This window comes from Cololabis saira, chromosome 7 (assembly GCF_033807715.1).
Source record: "Cololabis saira isolate AMF1-May2022 chromosome 7, fColSai1.1, whole genome shotgun sequence".
Taxonomy (NCBI): domain Eukaryota; kingdom Metazoa; phylum Chordata; class Actinopteri; order Beloniformes; family Belonidae; genus Cololabis; species Cololabis saira.
The window spans coordinates 15,976,401-16,001,151 of NC_084593.1; the positions used below are offsets into that span (position 1 = coordinate 15,976,401).

Consider the following 24,751-nt stretch of genomic DNA (forward strand, 5'->3'; position numbering starts at 1 on the left):
GGACACGTTACAGTTCGGGCTGAATTAACTGCCGAATGAATGGCATAAATTTCGCCAAAATGACACGATTAATTCAAAATGGCCGACATCCTGTTCGGTTTCGGGCATGACCCCAAGAGACTTTTGTTTAAGTTGCGCCATGATACAGGTGTGTACCGATTTCCGTGCATGTACGTCTAACAGTATTGCGGGGCTTGAGGCACAAAGTTTTCAAGGGGGCGCTGTTGAGCCATTTTGCCACGCCAATTAATGCAAACCATTAAATACCAAATTTTTCGTCAGGCCTGGCTTGGGTGCAAAATTTGGTGCCTTTTGGGGAACTATCAAATATGGACCAATCACATGAAGGGGGGGTGCGCTTGTTGGCGTCTAGCGTCGCCACGGTAACACTTTGGAAAGAGAAAAGTAATGCGTGTAGTCGCAGGATGGAGACGCACATTTTGATGTATAACACATCTGGGTTCACGATACGGTTCGGGCTGAATTAACTCTCGAAGGAATGGCATATATTGCTCCAAAATTACGCGATTAATGCAGAATGTTCAAAATGGCCGACTTCCTGTTCGGTTTCGGCCATGGCGCCAAGAGACTTTTCTTTTAGTTGCGACATGATACAGGTGTGTACCGATTTTCGTTCATGTACGTCAAAGCGTATTATGGGGCTTGAGGCGCAAAGTTTTTTCTGTCTGAACCAATCAGATGAAGGGTGGGCACGCTTTTTGGCGTCTAGCGTCGCCACGGTAACGCTTTCGAAAGAGAAAAGTAATGCGTGGGGTCGGATGATGGAGACGCACATTTTGATGTATAACACACTTGGGGGAACGTTACGGTTCGGGCTGAATTAACTTTCGAAGGAATGGCATAAATTTCGCCAAAATGACACGACTAATTCAAAATGGCCGACATCCTGTTCGGTTTCGGGCATGACCCCAAGAGACTTTTGTTTAAGTTGTCCCATGATACAGGTGTGTACCGATTTTCGTCCATGTACGTCTAACAGTATCGTGGGGCTTGAGGCACAAAGTTTTCAAGGGGGCGCTGTTGAGCCATTTTGCGACGCCCATTAATGCAAACCTTTAAATATCAAATTTTTCGCCAGGCCTGACTAGGGTGCAAAATTTGGTGACTTTTTGGGCATGTTAAGGGGGGCAAAAAGGCCTTCACTTTGTCAGGAAAATAATAATAATAATAATTAAAGCTGCAAGCAGCGATGAACGGGCCCTCGCACTCACAGCCACCGCCCCCCATAAGCATATCAGAAATGACACCACCCACGACTTCCTATGTCAAACCATTCAAAAGTTATAGCAGAAAAAAGGGACAACCAATCAGAAGAAGGGGCGGGGCTAATTCAGGCCAATGGAGGTCAAGGACTCCATAAAGAATCTGATGGCACCACCCACGACTCTCTATGTCAAACCACTCCAAAGTTATAGCAGAAAATCGGGACAACCAATCAGAAAAAGGGGCGGGGCTAATTAAGGCCAACGAAGCTTAAGGACTCATTACAGAGTCCCATGACACCACCCACAACTTCCTATGTCAAACCATTCAAAAGTTATGGCAGAGAAAAGTATTCTAGGGGGCGTTGTTGAGCCGTTAGGCCACGCCCATTAATGCAAACCATGAAATATCAAATGTATCACCAGGCCTGGCTTGCATGCAAAATTTGGTGACTTTTGGAGAACTATCAAATATGGACCAATCAGATGAAGGTGGGGTGCACTTGTTAGCGTCTAGCGTCGCCACGGTAACGCTTTTGAAAGAGAAAAGTAATGCGTGGTGTCGCAGGATGGAGACGCACATTTTGATGTATAACACACCTGGGTGCACGTTACGGTTCGGGCTGAATTAACTGCCGAAGGAATGGCATAAATTTCGCCAAAATGACACAATTTATTCAAAATGGCCGACATCCTGTTCGCTTTCGGCCATGGCTCCAAGAGACTTTTCTTTAAGTTGTTCCATAATACAGGTGTGTAGCGATTTTCGTGCATGTACGTCAAACCGTATTGTGGGGCTTGAGGCACAAAGTTTTCCGGGGGGCGCTGTTGAGCCATTTTGCCACGCCCATTAATGCAAACCATGAAATATCAAATTTATCACCAGGCCTGGCTTGCATGCCAAATTTGGTGCCTTTTGGGGAACTATCAAATATGGACCAATCAGATGAAGGGGGGGTGCGCTTGTTGGCGTCTAGCGTCGCCACGGTAACACTTTTGAAAGAGAAAAGTAATGCGTGTAGTCGCAGGATGGAGACGCACATTTTGATGTATAACACATCTGGGTTCACGATACGGTTCGGGCTGAATTAACTCTCGAAGGAATGGCATAAATTGCGCCAAAGTGACACGATTAATTCAAAATGGCCGACTTCCTGTTCGGTTTCGGGCATGACACCAAGAGACTTTTCTTTAAGTTGTCCCATGATACAGGTGTGTACCGATTTTCGTGCATGTACGTCAAACCGTATCGTGGGGCTTGAGGCACAAAGTTTTCAAGGGGGCGCTGTTGAGCCATTTTGCCACGCCCATTAATGCAAACTATTAAATATCAAATTTTTCGCCAGGCCTGACTTGGGTGCAAAATTTGGTGACTTTTTGGGCATGTTAAGGGGGGCAAAAAGGCCATCACTTTGTCAGAAGAAAAAAAAAAAAAATAATAATAATAATTAAAGCTGCAAGCAGCGATGAACGGGCCCTCGCACTCACGGCCACCGCCCCCATAAGCATATCAGAAATGACACCACCCACGACTTCCTATGTCAAACCATTCAAAAGATATAGCAGAAAAAAGGGACAACCAATCAGAAGAAGGGGCGGGGCTAATTCAGGCCAATGAAGGTCAAGGACTCCATACAGAATCTGATGACACCACCCACGACTCTCTATGTCAAACCATTCAAAAGTTATAGCAGAAAATCGGGACGACCAATCAGAAGAAGGGGCGGGGCTAATTTTCACCAATTATGGTCAAGGACTCAATACCGAGTCCCATGACATCACCCACGACTCTTTATGTCAAACCTTTCAAAAGTTATGGCAGAGAAAAGTATTCTAGGGGGCGCTGTTGAGCCGTTAGGCAACGCCCATTAATGCAAACCATGAAATATCAAATTTATCACCAGGCCTGGCCTGCATGCAAAATTTGGTGACTTTTGGAGAACTATCAAATATGGACCGTTCAGATGAAGGGGAGGCGCGCTTTTTCGCGTCTAGCGTCGCCACGGTAACACTTTTGAAAGAGAAAAGTAATGTGCGTCGTCGCAGGACAGAGACGCACATTTTGAAGTAAAAAAAAAAAAAAAATTGCTGACAAAAATTTCATCATAAGCTACAGCCAGGCTCGAACACCCGACCTCTGGAACCAAAGACCGATATGCTCTGGGTGAGCTATGTCTCAGCCATTCCTTTCGCTTTGACTTACTGGCTTAGGAGAGACCAACATAGCAATAAAATGTCTGGAATTCGTTTTTTCCTCATTTTTTAAATATTTGTAAGGTATAAATATTAGTAAAACTACAATTTCATTTATTACTCTTTCTGTAAGCATTCTACCGAGGTTCTAACCGGGCTGAGCACGGGACTATTTCTGACATCACCACATTACAACAGCTGATCGGTCGGGGAGCGGGGCCGTCATCACCCTACTCGCCACTGATTGGTCGGGGGGCGGGGCCGTCATCACCCTACTCGCCCCTGATTGGTCGGGGGGCGGGGCCGGCAGACGTTTGAATCAGGAAGCGGGAGTCAAACCATTAAAAAGTTATAGCAGAAAAAAGGGACAACCAATCAGAAGAAGGGGCGGGGCTAATTAAGGCCAACGAAGCTTAAGGACTCATTACAGAGTCCCATGACACCACCCACAACTTCCTATGTCAAACCATTCAAAAGTTATGGCAGATAAAAGTATTCTAGGGGGCGCTGTTGAGCCGTTAGGCCACACCCATTAATGCAAACCATGAAATATCAAATTTATCGCCAAGTCTGGCTTGCATGCAAAATTTGGTGACTTTTGGAGAACTATCAAATATGGACCAATCACATGAAGTGGGGGCGCGCCTTTTGGCGTCTAGCGTCGCCACGGTAACACTTTTGAAAGAGAAAAGTAATGCGTGGTGTTGCAGGATGTAGACGCACATTTTGATGTATAACACACCTGGGTGCACGTTGCGGTTCGGGCTGAATTAACTGCCGAAGGAATGGCATAAATTTCGCCAAAATGACACAATTTATTCAAAATGGCCGACATCCTGTTCGGTTTCGGCCATGGCTCCAAGAGACTTTTCTTTAAGTTGTGCCATGATACAGGTGTGTAGCGATTTTCGTGCATGTACGTTAAACCGTATTGTGGGGCTTGAGGCACAAAGTTTTCCGGGGGGTGCTGTTGAGCCATTCTGCCACGCCCATTAATGCAAACCATGAAATATCAAATTTATCGCCAGGCCTGGCTTGCATGCCAAATTTGGTGCCTTTTGGGGAACTATCAAATATGGACCAATCAGATGAAGGGGGGGTGCGCTTGTTGGCGTCTAGCGTCGCCACGGTAACACTTTTGAAAGAGAAAAGTAATGCGTGTAGTCGCAGGATGGAGACGCACATTTTGATGTATAACACATCTGGGTTCACGATACGGTTCGGGCTGAATTAACTCTCGAAGGAATGGCATATATTGCTCCAAAATTACGCGATTAATTCAGAATGTTCAAAATGGCCGACTTCCTGTTCGGTTTCGGCCATGGCGCCAAGAGACTTTTCTTTTAGTTGCGACATGATACAGGAGTGTACCAATTTTCGTTTATGTACGTCACACCGTATTCTGGGGCTTGAGGCGCAAAGTTTTTTCTGTCTGAACCAACCAGATGAAGGGTGGGCGCGCTTTTTGGCGTCTAGCGTCGCCACGGTAACGCTTTTGAAAGAGAAAAGTAATGCGTGTTGTCGCAGGATGGAGACGCACATTTTGATGTATAACACACTTGGGGGCACGTTACGGTTCGGGCTGAATTAACTTTCGAAGGAATGGCATAAATTTCGCCAAAATGACACGACTAATTCAAAATGGCCGACATCCTGTTCGGTTTCGGGCATGACCCCAAGAGACTTTTGTTTAAGTTGTCCCATGATACAGGTGTGTACCGATTTTCGTGCATGTACGTCAAAACGTATCGTGGGGCTTGAGGCACAAAGTTTTCAAGGGGGCGCTGTTGAGCCATTTTGCCACGCCCATTAATGCAAACCTTTAAATATCAAATTTTTCGCCAGGCCTGACTAGGGTGCAAAATTTGGTGACTTTTTGGGCATGTTAAGGGGGGCAAAAAGGCCTTCACTTTGTCAGGAAAATAATAATAATAATAATAATAATAATTAAAGCTGCAAGCAGCGATGAACGGGCCCTCGCACTCACGTCCACCGCCCCCCATAAGCATATCAGAAATGACACCACCCACGACTTTCTATGTCAAACCATTCAAAAGTTATAACAGAAAAAAGGGACAACCAATCAGAAGAAGGGGCGGGGCTAATTAAGGCCAACGAAGCTTAAGAACTCATTACAGAGTCCCATGACACCACCCACAACTTCCTATGTCAAACCATTCAAAAGTTATGGCAGATAAAAGTTTTCCGGGGGGCGCTGTTGAGCCGTTAGGCCACGCCCATTAATGCAAACCATAAAATATCAAATTTATCGCCAAGTCTGGCTTGCATGCAAAATTTGGTGACTTTTGGAGAACTATCAAATATGGACCAATCAGATGAAGGGGGGGTGCGCTTGTTGGCGTCTAGCGTCGCCACGGTAACGCTTTCGAAAGAGAAAAGTAATGCGTGTGGTCGCAGGAGGGAGACGCACATTTTGATGTATAACACACCTGGGTGCACGTTACGGTTCGGGCTGAATTAACTGCCGAAGGAATGGCATAAATTGCGCCAAAGTGACACGATTAATTCAAAATGGCCGACTTCCTGTTCGGTTTCGGGCATGACGCCAAGAGACTTTTCTTTAAGTTGTCCCATGATACAGGTGTGTACCGATTTTCGTGCATGTACGTCAAACCGTATCGTGGGGCTTGAGGCACAAAGTTTTCAAGGGGGCGCTGTTGAGCCATTTTGCCACGCCCATTAATGCAAACCATTAAATATCAAATTTTTCGCCAGGCCTGACTTGGGTGCAAAATTTGGTGACTTTTTGGGCACGTTAAGGGGGGCAAAAAGGCCATCACTTTGTCAGAAGAAAAAAAAAAATAATAATAATAATAATAATAAAAATTCCTGCAAATACAATAGGGCCTTCGCACTGCAAGTGCTCGGGCCCTAATAATAAAAATTCCTGCAAATACAATAGGGCCTTCGCACTGAAGGTGCTCGGGCCCTAATAAAAATTCCTGCAAATACAATAGGGCCTTCGCACTGCAAGTGCTCGGGCCCTAATAATAATAATAAAAATTCCTGCAAATACAATAGGGCCTTCGCACTGCAAGTGCTCGGGCCCTAATAAATATTCTTCTGTAGAAATTAACGAAAAACAACAAATTATTTTGTAGCAATTACACAAGAATGTCCAGTAACATGTTCAACACCACAAACTTAGTCACTGCTGGTGACATTCATCTATTCTGGCCTGATACTCTTCCCTGCCTTGATGAATGGAGAATCTAGCGGTGGATGCTCTTTAACTTCTCCATAAATGAGCTGACGAGCTGCAGCTGTGTCAGGAGCTCCGCTGTCCGCCGGAGCGGCCCGGCACGTCCGCGTGGCCGAGAGCGCAGCTCTTCTAAAGCATGAATTATGGTTCCGCGTTAAATCGACGCAGAGCCCTCGGCGTAGGGTACGCGGCGACGCGCGGCGACGTGCGGCGTGTTGCCGCGTACCCTACGCCGTAGGCTCTGCGTTGGTGTAACGCGGAACCATAAATCAGCCTTACCACACGCCGGCTGACTCCGCGCTCCCAGCACATCAGCCGGCCGAGTCCTAACAGTTTCCCCCCTTTGTTGAAATGTCCACATTGCAAGAATTGTCGCCCTGTTGTCATCCTTTTTGGTAAAATGTAACCAAACTTTCGAGCATTTATGCCGCTTTGTCCCCGTGTTTTCCTGCTGGGCGCGAATGCGCACGGTGCGCAACGTGCTTGGTGACGTCATACGCGCCCACTGGAATCGATAAGGGAATCGTTTGGGAAAAAGGCAAACGATTCCAAGGAATTGAAACACTGGGAACCGGTTCTCACTAAGAACCGGTTCTCGATTCCCATCCCTAGCTTTAAACCTACGCCGTAGGTTTCGTGGCTACGCGGGAGGCTCTCCGTAGCCTACGCTGTAGCCTGACGTGCACCTCCCAAAAAATTAAACTACCATATTTTCACAACCATACGGCGCGCCGTATAAAAAGGCGCCGTCTCAGTTATGTGTGTCATTAATGTATTTAACACACACACGGTGCACCGTACGAAAAGGCAACGTCTACACACACAAATGGCGCACCACCTTACAACAACACACACACACAAGCATACAAGTGTGCGTATTTAAAAATAGAGCGGGAGCAAAACTGAGTTTGATTGTGCTTTATTTAAGTCTTTATTACAGTACTAACATTTTTTAAATCACCAATGAATAATCAAAAATTAAAACAAGCGTCGGGCTTTTATCTTGAGCATGAAGCGGATGAAGCCCCGACGGGCTGAGACCAGGAGAACTGCTCAGCGCTGCGACGGGCACAAGCCGGGCGCGCAGCTCACTGGCCACTCTGGCCCGATCAGCGCGATCGGGCTTCAGTCCTGACAACTGTTCCACTTTCTTCGCTGTCAGAGTCATTTCCGTGCCATGCGGCACCTCGGAAATGATGCCGGTCATCCATCTCTCCCACGCCGCTCGCAGGCAGTTTCTGTCCATTAACGTGGCAGCCAAGCACAACAGTAAACTACGGAGCCGCCGCCGGGCAGGCCGACCTCCCCGTCCGCGGGGCTGCGTCGGCTGCCGCAGGCCACTGATTGGTTTGCTTGGTAGCAACGCATTTCTGGTTCCGGTTCGTGAAGCAGTAGTGAACTTTCAGTGCTGTTTTCTTCATGTGTTTGTGATTTTTTTCTTTTTTGGGTTGTTTTGGTTTTTTTCACAATAGTTGTCCTCATCTCTTTGATTCACTCTGACCGGAAAAGCCGGAAGCTAAACAAAGTATCAACTAGCGCTTCTGGGGGGGTATTGCACCGCGGCGAAATGGAGTGACGGAGAAGTCTGAAGGGTTCACGACGGCGTCACGGCAACGGCGTAGGCTCTGCGTTGGTTTAACGTGGAACCATAATTCAAGCTTAAGCCAGTTGCATTCGGTTCCAGGTTGGGCAAGCCTACAAGGATGTTTGGACAGAACAGATCAGAATGAGTGTAAAGTAATATTAATTAGTAATATTGGTTAGCATAAGCTAAGCCAGTAATGCTGAAACTGCCATCTTCTGGTAAATAAACTAAGGTGGGGGAGTCTAGCTGGCATCTGGGCCTGCTTATTCCACTCATTTAAAACATACCACCATATAAAACATGCCACCATATAAGAGAGGCTTTAAAAGCATTCTTTAGAAAACCTATGGCTGACATCACATGGGGTATGTTCAGTGTTTTTTACACCCTATATGGTGTAAATGAATGTGGCTCAGCCGTGGGTAAATAGCACAATATAATCAGCATATTTCTTTCTTGGAACAGAGTTGCCGGTTGCTCCTGCGAAACAATTCACAGCTTGTACAGCACAGCAGGAACACGGCAGTCAGTGCCCATTGGGACCAAGGTGTAAGTTATTCAAACCCTGTTAAAGTCCCACATTTTTTCCATCAAAAGTCAGACCCTAATGTCTCTGTAAAGAGTTGAATCACCTTGTTGTTGAATTAGGCTATACAAATAAACTTGCCTTGCCTCATGTTCAACCTGGAGCATCAGTGCGACGTTACCTTGTTCTTGAACTGGGTTCTATTTATACACTCAAAAACTTCTTACATATAAATCACAGTGGATTTTATTTCATTTGAAAAGTAAATTTTTTACTCTTATGTGTGGCTGACATGTAATTGTGGAAGTACTGAATAATTTCAGCTCGTGTAGATCTTACTAGATGATACCTTTAACTGAAACCAATCTGCGAGTTCTGACCGATGATTCTGAAAGCACTAGGGGTGTAACAATATATCGTGCCACGAAATTTTGCGATACAAAAACGTCACAATACGTGTCGTGGAGGTGACAAACTGTATCGCGATATTGGGTTATTAATATTAATCTATTGTGATGACTAGAAACGCGCATCCGACCGCGCGTGCCGACCGCGTGTGCCGACCGCGCGTGCCGACCGCGCGTGCCGACCGCGCGTTGACCCGCGGACCAAAATCTTACTCCGCTCAGAAGAAACTAGTCCCGTTTTGCGGTCCCGATCACGGGACTCTTTGGGGGGTTTTGAGCTCTGAACGTTTAAGTCTGGTGTAGAGTTAAGCCTTACCTTATTAAATTAAACCTTTTTCGGGTTGTGAGTAGGATAAACACGGCGACAACTTCTGCTGAGACCGAGAGTACTTTAATGTCCGCTCAACAGCATAGGATTTTAGGACATCAACACAGCACCTAGTGCTGTATCACTCCGCCCAATCTAAAACATACTAAGCACTACAGATAAACTGACTAGTGTCATTATAGTCCCTAATTTACAGAATATATTTATAAAATAATGAACCCTGAATTACCAAAATAACCTTCTTAACAAAAATAAATCTCCTCTTACACTTATAAGGTGAGCATGAATCAATCTGTTTTATGATGTAAAATTGTATGTATTCATTTACTTTTATTTATTTATTTGATTTTAGTTGTTAAATTTCTGGAAAAGAAAAAAGTCAAATCATACATGAGAGAAACTATTCAGTTTGTGGCTAAATATTTTTATTTGTATGAAACTGAAGATGCATAATGCAAACCTGACATTTACTTTTAGTTCAGTTTGTGGAAAATGCTGGGCCTGGCTTTCTCTTTAAAACTTAAACAGTTATAAAGCATTACAAACTGTACAATACAGCAAATGCACAGCATTGTTTTGTATTTTGTGTCTTTCAAATAAAAGACCATTTTTTCTTTTCATATGTTCCTCATGTAAGGTTGTTAAAAAAATACTGCTATAATATCGTATCGTATCGTTATCGTGACCTCAATATCGTGTATCGTATCGTATCGTGAGATTAGTGTATCGTTACACCCCTAGAAAGCACCCTGTTTTACGTTCATGTTATGTGCGTGGAAATAAAATAAGATCACAAAATTCAAAACCATTTTTGCTAAAAGAGTGCACATCAAAGAGGTTTCCTTTAGCAGATCCAGACGTAACCGGTGTTATGACAGCTGAGTAACTGAAAAGGCCCATTCTGGAGCATTACTCCTGCCCACTGTTTGATACCTATATTAGACTTCAGAACTTTGATCTAATTTTAGTGTGTGCTTTGCCCTGCACACAAATACTCATTATCCGTGGCACAGTCAGAGTGGGTGAGTCGTGTCAATCAGATGCACCATCAATCTTCACTGAAGGACTGAAGGCTTTGCTTTGTTTGATATGCTGAAAGAAAAAAAAAGGTTTTATAAGGTGGAAATTTTGGGCCATGAGCCCAACCATCTGGGTCATGTAGAGATAAGTCCAGAAAGGCCTAGAAAAATAAATTAGGATTAAGAGTATGTCAGCAGTTCCTCCAACAGTCAAGATGCATCAGCTTCTTCACTATATTCATTATTGACCTTAGACACTTTGTGGGTCGTTTATACATTTTTTGTTTCTGGTTGATCTTAGGGGGCAACAATAAACAATGTCTAAGATTTGCTGTTGAAAAAGAAAAGTTTAAAGCTTCTTGAAATAAAAAGCTGCATTGAAGTCGTACAGCATTTCCTCCTGTCTGGTTAAGTGGTGTCAACTCCTCTGTGAGCTACTTTGAAATGATCAAGTGCACTTCAATTTCCCCTTTGCACTGGCATATTGCATGAACACAGCAGAGGCTAGTTTGCAGTCTCGCACAAAACTTTTCCCAGAATCCCAGGCACAGGATGTAGCATCCTATCATTTTCTTCTCCACTCATTTTTCCTCCCTTCTCCCTGTTTAACAGCTCACATTACCCTCCATCTGCTTGCCTCATCAAAGATTTTCTTCCCCTCACCAACTTCAAATATTCACTTCGTGTTCTTTCAACAATAGCTTACAAACACTTGGAAATAATTGAGTCTCAGCGGGCTGACAAAAAAGGGAACAGTGATTGTGCACAGTGGAAGTGATCAAATATGGCCTTGAGCCAACCCTCTTTGTAGATGGTCTTTATATTGCCATTGATCTGGGGGTGGATACAGCCGAGGAATACATTATTTATGCAGGGATTTTTTTCCCTCCCGATGGTAACTAGTCAAAAACAGTAATGGGATATGACAGATGTCAAATCAGACGAGGGGAAAATCAGGGCGACTTAGTGTACTAAGGACAAAAGGTGGTGGTCATAAAACACTGGTAGAAGGCTTTCATCTCCCAACAGAAAATAAATTGTTAAGATAATGTACTCCTTACTCTCACATTTCATGAGGTGGCATGTCAAAATAGCTACAAGTACAGAAAGTTCTCGTAACAACTTCTCAAAAGGTGATGACTTAATCATGTGGCCCCATAAAAACACACAGAAAGCCTAATTTGTTCTTCCTGCAGGGCAGTGAAGTAACGCTCTGATTATCAGCTGTGCTATCTGCCTCGTTTGCCTCATGTGGAAAATTCATGTTGTCCTGCCTTAACTGTGACTCCATATAAACTGCTCAAGATAAAACATAAAAAAAATATGGTGACATTTGGGTTAGTATCCTTAGTGACTAGGGTCATTAAATTGCTTATGTATTAAATCATTATTACACGTCAAACAGAGTTACTGATGGAGTCAAATACGATAATCATATCACTTTCTGCTGAATGCTTTTATGCTTTTTCTCATATGCATAGCATCAAAATGAATTCAAATGTGTCTACAAGGCTTAGGCATACAGTATAATGTGTTTGTGTGTATAAGTGTGTTGCATTTCTGTATGTGTAATGTCTTGAGGTTAGATAATCATTTTTATATTAAAACCATAATTTAATGTCTCATAATTACATCAAATATTTTTTCTATCATGCATGTTTTAATACTTCTAAATCACTCTCCTCATTGCTGTATGTTTATTCGTCAGTCCCCTGAATCCATTGATTTGATTGGGAATCCCACAATCTCACAAAACTGTGCAATTTGTTGATGGACAAGTGAAGCGACAAACAGCTCAGCCAATGCTTGTCAAGCAAGCAGTTTGTTAAACACTGCGTGCAATATCACTGAAATCCCTATTGTATTTATTTTAAGGGGCTACATATTTTATGATTCATGACTTTGGTTTCCATGTCATGGTACGTGGACATTGCCCAACACAATACAACAGTCTCCAAGCATAGAGCCCTTTTTTTCCTCTCTTTGTTTTATTGTTTTTATTTATTTCCTCCCAGAGCAGAGTCTCTGAGCCCCGTGTCTCTTCACATGCATGGATCAGGTCCAGGTTGTGTCCAGTACATCCAGCACTGGACAGCTTGATACCCTCTGAGATGCCCTTGTCTCCCTCATTCATTCTTCCGTCGTGTGCGAAGCCCCAGGAGCTGGAGGATTTTACACTAATATGTGCTCATTGATTTATAATTCACAGCCAACATACTGGCATCCAAAGCTAGGAATTACACATGTTGACAATAGCAGTGGCTTTTGTATACTCGGAAGTAAAGGTCAATGTTTGAATTTGAAGGTTTAATTCCCAGCTTATCAAACAGCACTCCGTGTGATATCTAATGTGGCTGGCAAGCTCAATTCACTCCGTGTGCGTTGATTATTTCTCAGGACACGTGCATTTAATCTCTGCCATGAGTTGTTCGTATTATAAGCTTGACAGGAGAGAGCTAGTTGTCATAGTGCTGTCATCTGCAATCTTATTCACAAAGGCATGTGAAGTCATTTATTTTCTCTCGTCTGTGGTTTTTGAACATGTGATGCACAAAGAGGCTCTCCTGTTTTTTTTGTGAGTGCATACATTTTAAAAGCAATGCATATCATTTGGGCATCTGACGCTGGGCCATCATGAGAGCAGGCATAATAATGTGTTAGTTCCACTGCTAAAGAGACATACTGTTCTCTGCAATTTGGGGGAGAAGTACAGTATATGGAAATGTATCTACATCTGCAGTCAGCCTAAGTGAGTGTAAAAAGAAGTCCAGTCGGACAGTCAATATCAAGTACCTGGAAACATGCAAATCCTCTGGATGACAGACTGAATCGCTTTGTTGATGTTGACAATGTTCTGTCTCTCAAGTCATATCAATTGGAGACTTATGGCAGCAGACTATCACATTATTACCATTAAAAATGATTGCTCCAACATGTAAAATAACAAGTGGAGTGGAAAGAAAACAATGTTTTCAGAGTTAATCATTTAAAACTGCATTAAGAAGACTTGATAACATCCTGACAAGTTCTGAGACCCGAATACCTCTTTTTCTGTCACGCTGCACAAATCTTACTTGCTCTCCCTCTACTGTGTGTAAACCCGTAAACAACATAGTCTTACGCACACAGTAGTCTTGCTCCAGACAAGTTACTGAATCTTCAAAGAGCATCGCTCTGTAACCAAAAGGCGAACAAGAGCAACCACAACAGGGAGAAGATTATGTGCTGCCATCAGAACCTCTATCACCTCCCTGAAAGACTCTGAAACGTTTAGAGTTTCAACTTGACAATAAAGCTTTTTGTAACACACTAAGCGAGCTGGGAGGAAAAAGAGGGACGGAGCAGAGGAGATAAAGAGAGCAGAGGGGAAAGGATGGGAGAGAAGACATTCTTATCTATTCAGTATGTTCTCCAGCTCAGGAGGAAAAACCATGACAAAGTTGCTAATGAGTGCTCCGCCTAACTTATGGTTATTTGAGGTTTCACAAATGTAAGAAATGAAGCAAGGAACACATTGAAATGAAAACACTGCATCACTTCCTTGACGCTGTGAGCTTATATAACAACCTAAAATAGAGACGGTTACTGCACACTACAGGAGTGAAGCATCAGCACACAGTCATTTAAGTTGGTTGCTTGTTAGCATTGGCTGGATGGCAGCTGCCGCTTTCATGATGAAATGGTACAGTTATGACAATTAAATGAATGTTGTCCAGGGCTTTGAAATATAATATTAATGACAATTGCATGGTAAAACATTGGCATTTAGGCTCTGAATCTCCACAGAAGACATGGCAACAACAGAAATTAACTGTATATAATAGTGCAGCCACGATCTCATCTTGTTTTCTCTGTTTTTCCATCATGTTTCCCTGAATGAAAAGCTAAAGCAGTGGTCTTCATTCCAGGTCCTCGAGAGCCGCTGTGCTGCATATCTTAAGATGTTTCCGTGCTCCAGTAAACCCTGATACAGATGACTGTGTCACCAACAGAACTGTGCAGACCTGGAGGAAACATTGGTGATGACCACTAATTAGAATCAGGTGTGTTGATGCAGGGAAACATCAAAAACATGCAGGACAGCGGCTCTCGAGGAGCAGGAATGAGGACCACTGAGCTAAAGCTTCGTACAAGCATTCACATCCTCATAAGAGATGAAAACTCACCAACGAGATTCAGCAAAGTATTGTGTGAATACCCCGGAGGTCAGTAAATTCATCCTTAAAAGTCTCCTGGATTTTAAGGTTTGTAGGCATCCTTACTGTTCCGACAGACTCCTTATAGCATTAGCAACTAACAAACACGGACAGTACACTTTGGTATATACCAGCCATAAGCCTGAAGGAGGAAAGGATCAGCGACCTGCACTAACTAGTGCTTGCCCAGTGTCCTGCCGAGAACCTTTCACAGATCTGGCGGCGGTGGGGTTACGGGAGATCGTCCACTACAAGACCCGAGTAGCGCCGGAGATTCCACAGTCCCCACTGAGTCAAACGATGTATCCACGTACTGACATTTCCAGTATTGTTGCAATGAAAAGACTACAATCTGAGAACGCCCCCCCCACCTGAGAGGCATTAGTAGAGATATTGTGAAGTGTGTAATGACCTAACCTTTCCGGGTAAAAGGCTGGCTGCTCACAGCGAATGCAATTTAAACCACTGCCTGTCTGATACCAACTGAAACATCTTTTTCCTGACATTCTTTTTTATTATTTGTTATCTAAATAACTGACTCAAATATGTTTATATGATCCATGCACATATTTAAACTTTAGCATTAATTAGGCATTCAAATCTTTTACACTATTTTTTAAAGATGTTCTTCAAAAGTTTCCTGAATTACAATACAATTCTGAACTGTGTTTGGTTCAGAATCAATGAAGCAGAAACGCTTCATTGATATATAAGAAGTTGTGGGTGCCCAAAAATGCCCAGAATATTTATAATGTAAGAGTGAAGATGTTAATGATATAAAGAGCAAATTTAATAAGGTGACAATTAAGGATCCCATTTCAAGGAAAAGGATGTCTTGAAGCAGCTGATCCAAACCTGAACCAAAATAATTGGCTGCAGTGGCTTTACTTAGGAATAACTATTGTCTTTGGGTGTCATTGGGGTGTGTGCACAGCTTTCATGATCAATATTGGGATGGAAGGGATGGCTGCTGTGTTTGCATGTTTGTGGATCAAATAATGTTTTTAGGTCGACGATTCCTGGCTGAATTAGTGTTGACACAATATCCATTTACATACTGAAAAGAAACATTGTAAAACATTATGGTCAATGTACTGCATGGGGTATCAGTATGTACTGTACTCTCCCCCTCTTGTGAGAGCAAAATGTTGTCATAGTTACAACTTATAAACCACAGAATAGATATTAATATTTCTCAGACAAATTGTCAAGTGTTTTCCGTACCTGATCCAATGATGCTTTGACAAGGATTTCAAAAGCTGTACTTTACACCAAATCATTTTAAACAACCTTGACCTATACTTAACTAGCAAATGAAAAGTCAAAAAGTGGTCTCACCTGAAACGCACAGAAGTCTGAAACCCAGAGAAGATTGAAACCAGGATGCCCAAGGCAAAATAAGGTGGAAAACGTGATTTAATAGCACAAGACTCAAACACAGCTCTTCAAAAAAAAAAAAAAAGAATGTAGGGTCAGTGTTTACAAGAGAAATAATTCAACCATGCCATTCCTGCATTCAAGAACAGATTAAAAGGAAGAATGGGAATAAGATAGGAATAGGAGTTAGTTGGAACTGTAAAAAAGCAACAATACTCTGTTCAAAAGACCTGCGAATGAACTGAATGTCCGTTTATATACCTCTGCTAGCTCGTGAAATCACGTTTTAATCAATTAAATATGACTTTATCCACATGCACTTTGTGTGACATGTTTAAATAAGATTTTAGCCAGGCTTCAGATTTAGAGAACAGCCCCCCAAAATTATAATGCCCTTTTCCTCGTCCCCTGCTCACACTCAGCTGCTGCATGCTGCACCTCCTATTCTTACCCAGCCACATCACCCCCGACCCATGCTAATGCTCCTTGTCAACACACACAAAAGTTGACTTTTTAAAGGTTGTTAGACACAGATTGCCCTCAGCTGCTTGCCTGAGAAGGTCAAACCTCAAAGTGACACAGGCAACAAGGTCAATGTCATTTAAAGCTGTTGGCAGATCACTTCTCCTGCCCAAAGCTGCCTCTCCCAAGAAACCGGATCATGAAAGGGCTGCAGTGCCACCAGCAGTCACTTAGCACAGTATCCTCAACGGAAAAATAAAAGCAAACATTCTCTCTCTTTTACACATCAGATATGTAGTCATTTGTCTTTAATTTAAGCATTCTCAAAGCACGCTTGTTTCCTCCTTTTATAAGAGGCAGTAAACAATGATGATGAGTAAGCATATTCCATAAATGACCCAGCTGTTCAAGCATATTGTTTCCCCTCATCAGGGATTCAAAGGGGCTTATAAACAGATCAGCCGCATCCGTTCACGGCTTGGTCTCCACCTGACCAGTCCTCCGTTAAAAATAAGGATTTGTCTCAGCCAGGTGGTGATGTATATCCTACACAGACGCGTGGCTCGTGATAGATGACGTGACAGTGCCAATGTATTTCTAATTTACAGCCACATAGTAGCCTTTAATGTGATGGTATATATGGTGAAGTTACATAGATTTGCAATTGAAAGTTATTCTACCCATTTAACTCAAACATTATTAGGTCAAAACAAATAGTGGCCTGGTAGTTGATGCCTCACAGCTAGAAAGTAACAGCTTTAAATCTTGGCTGCGGTCTTTCTGTGGTAAAACTTTTTTTTGTTCCTGTAAGATTTTTCTATACGGAAGAGTATTAGGGCCAGGCAGGAGAAAAATAAAAATTAGATTTTAGAGGAGGAAGATTTTTTTTTCCATTATGCACTTCGAGAAAAAAGTCGAAATGTCGAGAAAAAAGCCGAAATGTCAGGATTAATGTCTAAGTACAATTTCGAGAAAAAAGTCAAAATGTTGAGAAAAAAGTCGAAATGTTGTGAATAAAGCCAACCTTCTGAGACTATAACAAACAGTGCATGTGACTGCCTTTACAAAATGCCTCATATGCCCATAGATGAACTGGTGAAACTGTACTTCAGAATCAGCTTCAGTAACAAAAAAAGACGGTGTAGTTATCAGTATTAGGACTTGATGGGCCAGAGGAGACATTTCGACTTTATTCACGAGATTGTATTTCAACATTATTCTTGACATTTTTTTCAACATTTCGACTTTTTTCTCGAAGTGCACAAAAAAAAAATCTTCCCCTCTCAAATATTTTTTCTCCTGCATGGCCCTAATACTCCGTATTCCGTATTTCTATACTCCCACAATCTCACAAAAAATGTGCATTTTAGGTTGATCAGTGGGGTTGTGTGTCTCTCTTGGATCTGTGTGACCCTGGCTGTCATCAGGCACGAGTCGGGTTACACGGCCAGTGTATCCCAGCTCGAGCCTGATGACAGCCAGGACAGGCTCCCACCCAGCCAGGACCCGGTACAGGAGGAAGCAAGTACAGAAAATGGACGAGTGGGATGCATGTGAAATGCTTTAACAAGCTAGATATTAATATGTACTCTACAAAGTGTACATGTATTATTGTGTTCAGATGTCAGAGGGGGGATAAACGAAATAAACTTGAAACCCAGTGTTTCAGCCTGGAATCATTGATTTTTCTTCCATATCCCTAATCGATGGGCTATAAATACACTGCTTCTGGGTACAGGTTTTATTTTGACAAAGCTCACTACACATCAGCCTTTAACAATTTAAGCTGAACCTGATCTTAGTTTAGGTATTGGAAAGGCATAAATGCATTGCAGATGATCTTTAAACTTCTTTGTAGCCCTAAACACAAAAACAATTAAAATTGTTTTGCTTCTCATTACTTTTGCAGAAATGTCACATTTTGTTCCTCCAAAATGTGTTTCTCTTTTAAAAGAGACTTTTCTAAATCTTGACAAGCTTGAAAACACATACGCTTATCAAAAGAGTGAAAAGGTTTGGGCCAGAGAGCAGAGGAGGGTCATGCATTGTTTTGACATATGGAAATGATGTAAAACTTTTTGTTTTTCTTTGTTTTTATTGCCTTCACAGTCACCAGATCTCAATGCAGCTGAACACTTAAGAGATTTTGGGCCGACATGTAAGACAACACTTCATACAGGCCTCAACAAAATGCCATGTTTCTGCAGGAAGTGCATTCCCTGCAGTATACGCATACTGAATCGGTTCAGCAACACACAACGGTTTTGTCCTTTTTCTCCCATATTTACATCCGTGATACTGTATGTATATGTGTCATCTATAGTTTGGACAGGGATTTATTGTTGGTGCACAAGTCTATAGAGGTCAAGGCAAGAAAATGCTACTTGGAGACCTTTTCCCCGCAGAACAATTGTCATCCACCCATCCTCTCTCCCCATTTCAGGGTCATATATTTTTCTTTACTCCTCTTACTCCTCTATGTTGCTCTCAGCTAGGAATGATAAGCATAAGAATCTGTCTGTCATACATGGTTTAGGCGTTCAAAACACAGGATTATGGTTAGACAAGTACAGAGTGGCAGTTTTAGAAACTACAAATATTACTAGTATAGTACCAAAGTAAGTATTCAGTGTGCGAACAACTGCTACTTCTAGGAAAATGTCCAGTCTACCTTACACACTCTTCTCCATTATGCAACTGGCCACTACAGAAGCTGGTTGGCCATGTGACTGCTGAGACTGCCATCCCATCATCCAGTACATACTGTACACTGCAGTGTACACACATGTGTAGCATGCTGTTTTTGAAAGTGTCACAGGTTACACATGAAAGGTTTCCTGTCCATGTGACTTTAACAATTCCACAGAATGACACCCAATTCTCAGTTTATGCCATCTAGAAACACAACCTGTATTTAAGTCTTAGAAATTATTCTAAGCTGATTAAATGTAAGCTATCTCCACCTTTTTCCTGGTCTATTTGAATACAAAAACAAATAATCCTGCATTCACAAACACTGATGAAAATTTAATAAGTGAGCTTCAAGCCGTGTTTGAATTATGCTATCACTTTTGTTCATAGCGACACAGATTTCAATTGATTTATCATATTTGAAGTCGATGTGTCAGATTTCCGCAGCCTACTGGCGTGTATGCTTCCTGACACAGGCAGTCATTATGAGTACTAAATGAAAAAAAAACTGCATTTCTTCCTTCAAAGCTGTTTGCCATGTGAGCATGCTGTCAGCAGCACCGGATAATCATGAGGCAGAAGGGAGCTCCTTCCCTCTGTTCGGTCCAGTTTGTGTGATTCAGAGGATGCATATTAGCTTTGAAAATGGAGGGCCTTGTCTTTTCTTCCTTTATTTACATCAGAGATGGTGGGGGGTGCCAGAGAGCCTACTGTTACATAGAGGAAGAGGGATTAAAAACACCCAAGCAGACACTCACCTGTGCACACGGTCTCACTCCGTGTTTAGACAAAAAAATGCACATTCAACCCAATGACCCTCCTTCAGAAGTGTCCACGTGCACAACAAAGATACATTTATGCACGTATGCAGTTGCTAAACCAGATAATTGACCATATCCTGAGCACTGAAATAAATAGAGCATTTCTAAAGCACACAGCAAAGTCCATCTTAGTGCCTTCCTTTTGCCATGCTATTCCATATCAGAGGGAATGCGTCAGCCCTTCCCCTAGTTAACACTTAATAAAACATCAAAAGGCACGAAGCTCAAAGGTCTGGACAAATACACCAACGCAGAAGCCCAATACAGAAACTGCCTTTTATTCTGACGCACATCTGTACACATTTGTATGCAGATTTAACGAATGCTTTGTGTAAGGGAAACTTGCTGGACGAAAAATGAAAAACAGACAGAATGGATGGTTGGTTAGCAAGAGAGACAAACACAGATCGAGTCTGCTGAAGGTTAAATGTGATTTCAATACAACATTTTTGCACAGCTGCTTATTATATTTAAGCTATGTACTGTATCCATAGGAACAATTGGAACATTTCTAGACTGTACAGAAAGTCAACGCCAGGTACACATGACCTGTCATCAACTTCCCATCAGGCACCACTTCCCCCCTGTGGAGGTTTTCAAAGGAGAATCACTTCTTTTGAATATTTTATATCAGGAGGCAAAGGCATTTAATGGTGACTGTTTACGATGTTAAATGAGGAGGTGGCATTTCAAGTATCTACCCCAAAAACTGGTCTGTGACAGCATAGCCAGGTTATTCATTATTCAGTTACTTTAAATATATATTTTTATTTTTTTTGGGGCGGGCATGATGCTCAAGGAATAAATATTTCAACCATGATGTACAAAAGGAGTTAGCGTCAGACGTGTCTGGTATTGATTAGTGGACAGTAGATTACATCTTCCAAACAACACACGACTATACCTTTCAAGTCTGTTCAGTCCCCTAAAAGAGTCTGGATTTCAGTTTTAAAAGAAACTTTATAAGCGAGACATACTAAGAAAAACAATTTCTATGAATAAGAGTTGAATGAGATTTGTAAAAGGATGTATTGCTGGACCACAATCTAAATCAGATATACATGGAAACTAAGCGTGAAGATATAATTAAGGGCGTCCAACATGTTCAGTACCGGACACAATCAGTTATCCGTCTGAAGAGATATAAAAATCAAGGGGACGCAGCAGCTTTTACAATGCAGAAGCGTTCACGGTCATGAAAAACATGTAGCCAGTGTAGAAAAGTAATTTCTCAGCCCAGATATTCGATGTTACAGACACCTAAGCGAAAAACTGCTCCAATTTTGCCCCATTCCACCAGCAGCCTCCCCTGGCAATAACTGCCATGTAGCACAGAAGGAGCAAAATGAATTGCTTTGCAGACGGGCATCTCCCTTCTCAGCAAATGCACATGCACAAATATGCAGATGCACATGGATACATTTTTCTCTGCAGAGGGGAGTAGCCTTCTAGTAGCCATTAAAAAAAAGAAAAAGGCAGTTATGTTTTCTATAAGTCATTGAAAATCAATATCATATGTATAAGCCACATTTTCCAACTTTCTGTAGAACTGTAAGGATAATACTCTTCATAATTCGTTCTCTCTCACACATCACCATTTGTCACGTTGAGTCTTTCAGCTCTCTCATCTTCCTCTTTCTATAGAGAGGAAGATGATAAAACTGGAGACTGATGTTGATGTGAAAAAGCAGATGATGCTTCCTTACCTTGAAATTCCTTCCAAACCGTTACAGACCACAAGATGTCAGAAAATAAGCTGCTCCACACCAAACGGGAAAATGAAATGCAAAAAAAAAAATCATCCAAGTCTCTCAGACCCAGAAACCAAATCAGAGCTGTTTCTGACTCCAGCTGAATTTCTGTGAACTGAACGTCCTTTACCACATTTGTTCATAATCCATTTCCTTTGACTTTCCTGGTTCAGGATGATTTCTTTTGCAGTGGTTCCCCCTGATACTCCACCTTGCCAAGGTAAAATAATGTAACGTGTTCTACTGAAAGATGTTTCTTGTAAGAGACTGAGAAAGAGAGAGGAAAACAGAAAAGGCAAAAGGGAAGAAAAAAAGCCAGTGTAGGATCTTTTCTGGTGTGGGCAACTAGCTCCAATGCAAGTGAATCCACCAGCCGGTCCTCACAGCGCTCCTGCCTTCGGAGTGAAATTCAGCATCTGCTGCTCATCCTCACATCAAGGGGAGGGTATCCCCCCCAGGATGAAAACTTTCACACACCTCCGCCAATGCTATAAGAGGTGACAGGGATTGCCAGTGTGTCCTGATTATGCGTTATTTTCCACAAGATCCTTCATCAGTGGATTTTCTCCTTTCTTCCTCTCCAATTTGTGTGTTATGTAGCCGGCGACTCTCCGGAATAGGTTCTCACAGAATGGATGCTGACAAAGCAGCGGAATGAGGCGAGCTGCTCGTTCTCCTGCTGTGTGTCTCTTTCTCTCTCCCTCGCTTTCACCCTCCCTCGTACAAGCACCCTCCCTGCTTCTCACTGCACCTCCCCACCCTTTCCTCTCCGCTCTCCTCCCCTCCCTCCCTTTATACACACACTGAGATATGCACTTCTCGAGCTCTGGCTTTTGACAATTACGGCTGTGCCATTTCCAGCCATGTCAGACAGAAAGGTTCACCGCCCATATTCCTCAGAGAAGCAAATAATGCTTGATAAATATGTAAAATTAAGTAGATATGAAGAGGAAGCGCGGCAGCATGGAAAAGTGCACCGAGCCAAGAGACAATCTAATCTCCTTTCTTCATCCTCGTAACCTGATTGCTGATTATCCCTCGGGCTGATGATGTTTTGCATCTCTTCTTTGTCATAACTTTTCTCTTTAGTGAGGTTGGTTTAATATACAATACTGGCCAACTGTCAAGAGTGACTGAAGGGAAGACAAAAATAGCTAGCAAGAGCAGAATAATGCATGGAGACGATGCAAGTGCAGCAGCAGCAAATCTGCATAATTAGACACTTAAATACTGTATATCGCCATTAAGTTTAGTATCGCCACATGTGGATGTTCATTAATCATTGCTTAAGTTGCGTAGTACAGCAATGAACACATTTAACAAAATGGCGAAAGAAATCTGAGTCAACCTGAAGGAAACGTTTTAGATGCGAAGCTCAAAGGTCTGGACAAATACACCAAGAAACTCTGTTTCATTCTGCCGCTCATCTGTACACGTTTGTATATTCAGATTTAACAAATGCTTTTTGTAAGTGAAGCTCGCTGGATAAAAATGAACAGACACCACGAAAGGCTGGTTAGCAAATCTTCCAAGAGGGGCAAACACTGCTGCTTCCTATGTTTAAGCTATATATCCAAAGGATCAATTGGAAATTGTCTTTACTGTACAGAGAGTCAAGACCAGGTAAACATAACTTGTCATCAACTTCCCATCAGGCACCACTTCCACCCGGTGGATGTTTTGAAAGGAGAATCACTTCTTTTGAATATTTTAAAAGCTACAGAAGCGAAAGGCATTTAAAAATCACTGTTTACCATGTTACGGGGGCTAGCATTACAAGGATCTACCCTAAACAAAAACTCATCTGTGACTCCATATGCATTTTACTTGGGTCAAGAAGACAGAAGTTATTGTCTTCCAAACAACACAATACTAAACTTTGTAGGTGTGGTAGTCTGCACACAGTCCCCTGAAAGAGTGCATTTGCAGTAACAGTTGTACAATTATGCACTTTATATGTTACCCTTAAGTTTAGTATCACCATATGTGCATGTTCAGTGATTATTACTTAAGTTACTCTGTACAAAAATAAATCCTGTAAAAAATAAAGAAGAGTCCCGAACAGCCAGTATCTCACAACTCCTACATATTTATAGATCATTCACTGCATAGTAACATTGTCCCGTGAAGCTAAAAAACTTAAAATCACTCCACACCAACAACAGTATTATTTATTTTATCCTTCTGACTCTTTCCTTTTGGAGTTGCAACAGCAGATCATTTATTTCAATATAACCATGTGTCCTCAATCTTCCTCTTTCATGCCAAACAACTGTTAACACTTTTCAACACATCATGAAAACTAATGCCCGCCAAGCCACTAAGCTATTGGGGATCTCATAAGCTATTTTGATAAATCTGAACTTTGCAGCAAAAATGAGAATGATTTTTCTGTTTAAACTGGTACCGTATGTGCAACCGTTGGTATGTTCAGTTTAGATGGAAAACAGTAGCACAATTTAATTGCCACACAATTCAGTTCAGTTCACTTTTTCCATCTCTTCTAAAATGCAGCATTTAAAAACAAAAATAAACCACTGGGCGCTTTACAGAAAAAGCAAAGTTGAATAGAAATGCTTTAATTATATTCATAATCAATGGTAAATCCCTTACTATTGATTAAGTGAAGTAAACTTGACACATCATACATTTTGCAACTGACATGGCTGCAATAGTTGTTCCAATGTGGCATCAACACTGGATGAAGGTGTAAATATTTTCTATTTATGCCAATTATTCAAGTCACCGTGATAAAATGCTACAATAGCCAAAATACTTTTAATTGACATAAGGTTAATAAAAAACCTTAGAAGTTCTGGAAAATAAAGTATTTTTAAATCAATAACATTACCAGTTTATTTTTGGTTTTTGTGTGAAATTATGGCACTTTTACACTAGCACATACTCAGCCCGACTCGACTCGCCTTGCCCTCGTTTCTTTGCGATACC

At 42.0% G+C, this 24,751-nt stretch overlaps 1 protein-coding gene across 1 annotated transcript in view; it reads right to left on the reverse strand.

Annotated features, from left to right (window-relative positions):
• Positions 1–22,470, reverse strand: part of lingo2 (leucine rich repeat and Ig domain containing 2) — a 291,591-nt gene extending 269,121 nt beyond the window's left edge. The window contains exon 1 of the mRNA XM_061726173.1: positions 21,758–22,470. The gene's annotated coding sequence lies outside the window, so the exon portion shown is untranslated. The remainder of the gene's footprint in view (positions 1–21,757) is intronic.
• Positions 22,471–24,751: the final 2,281 nt, after the last annotated feature.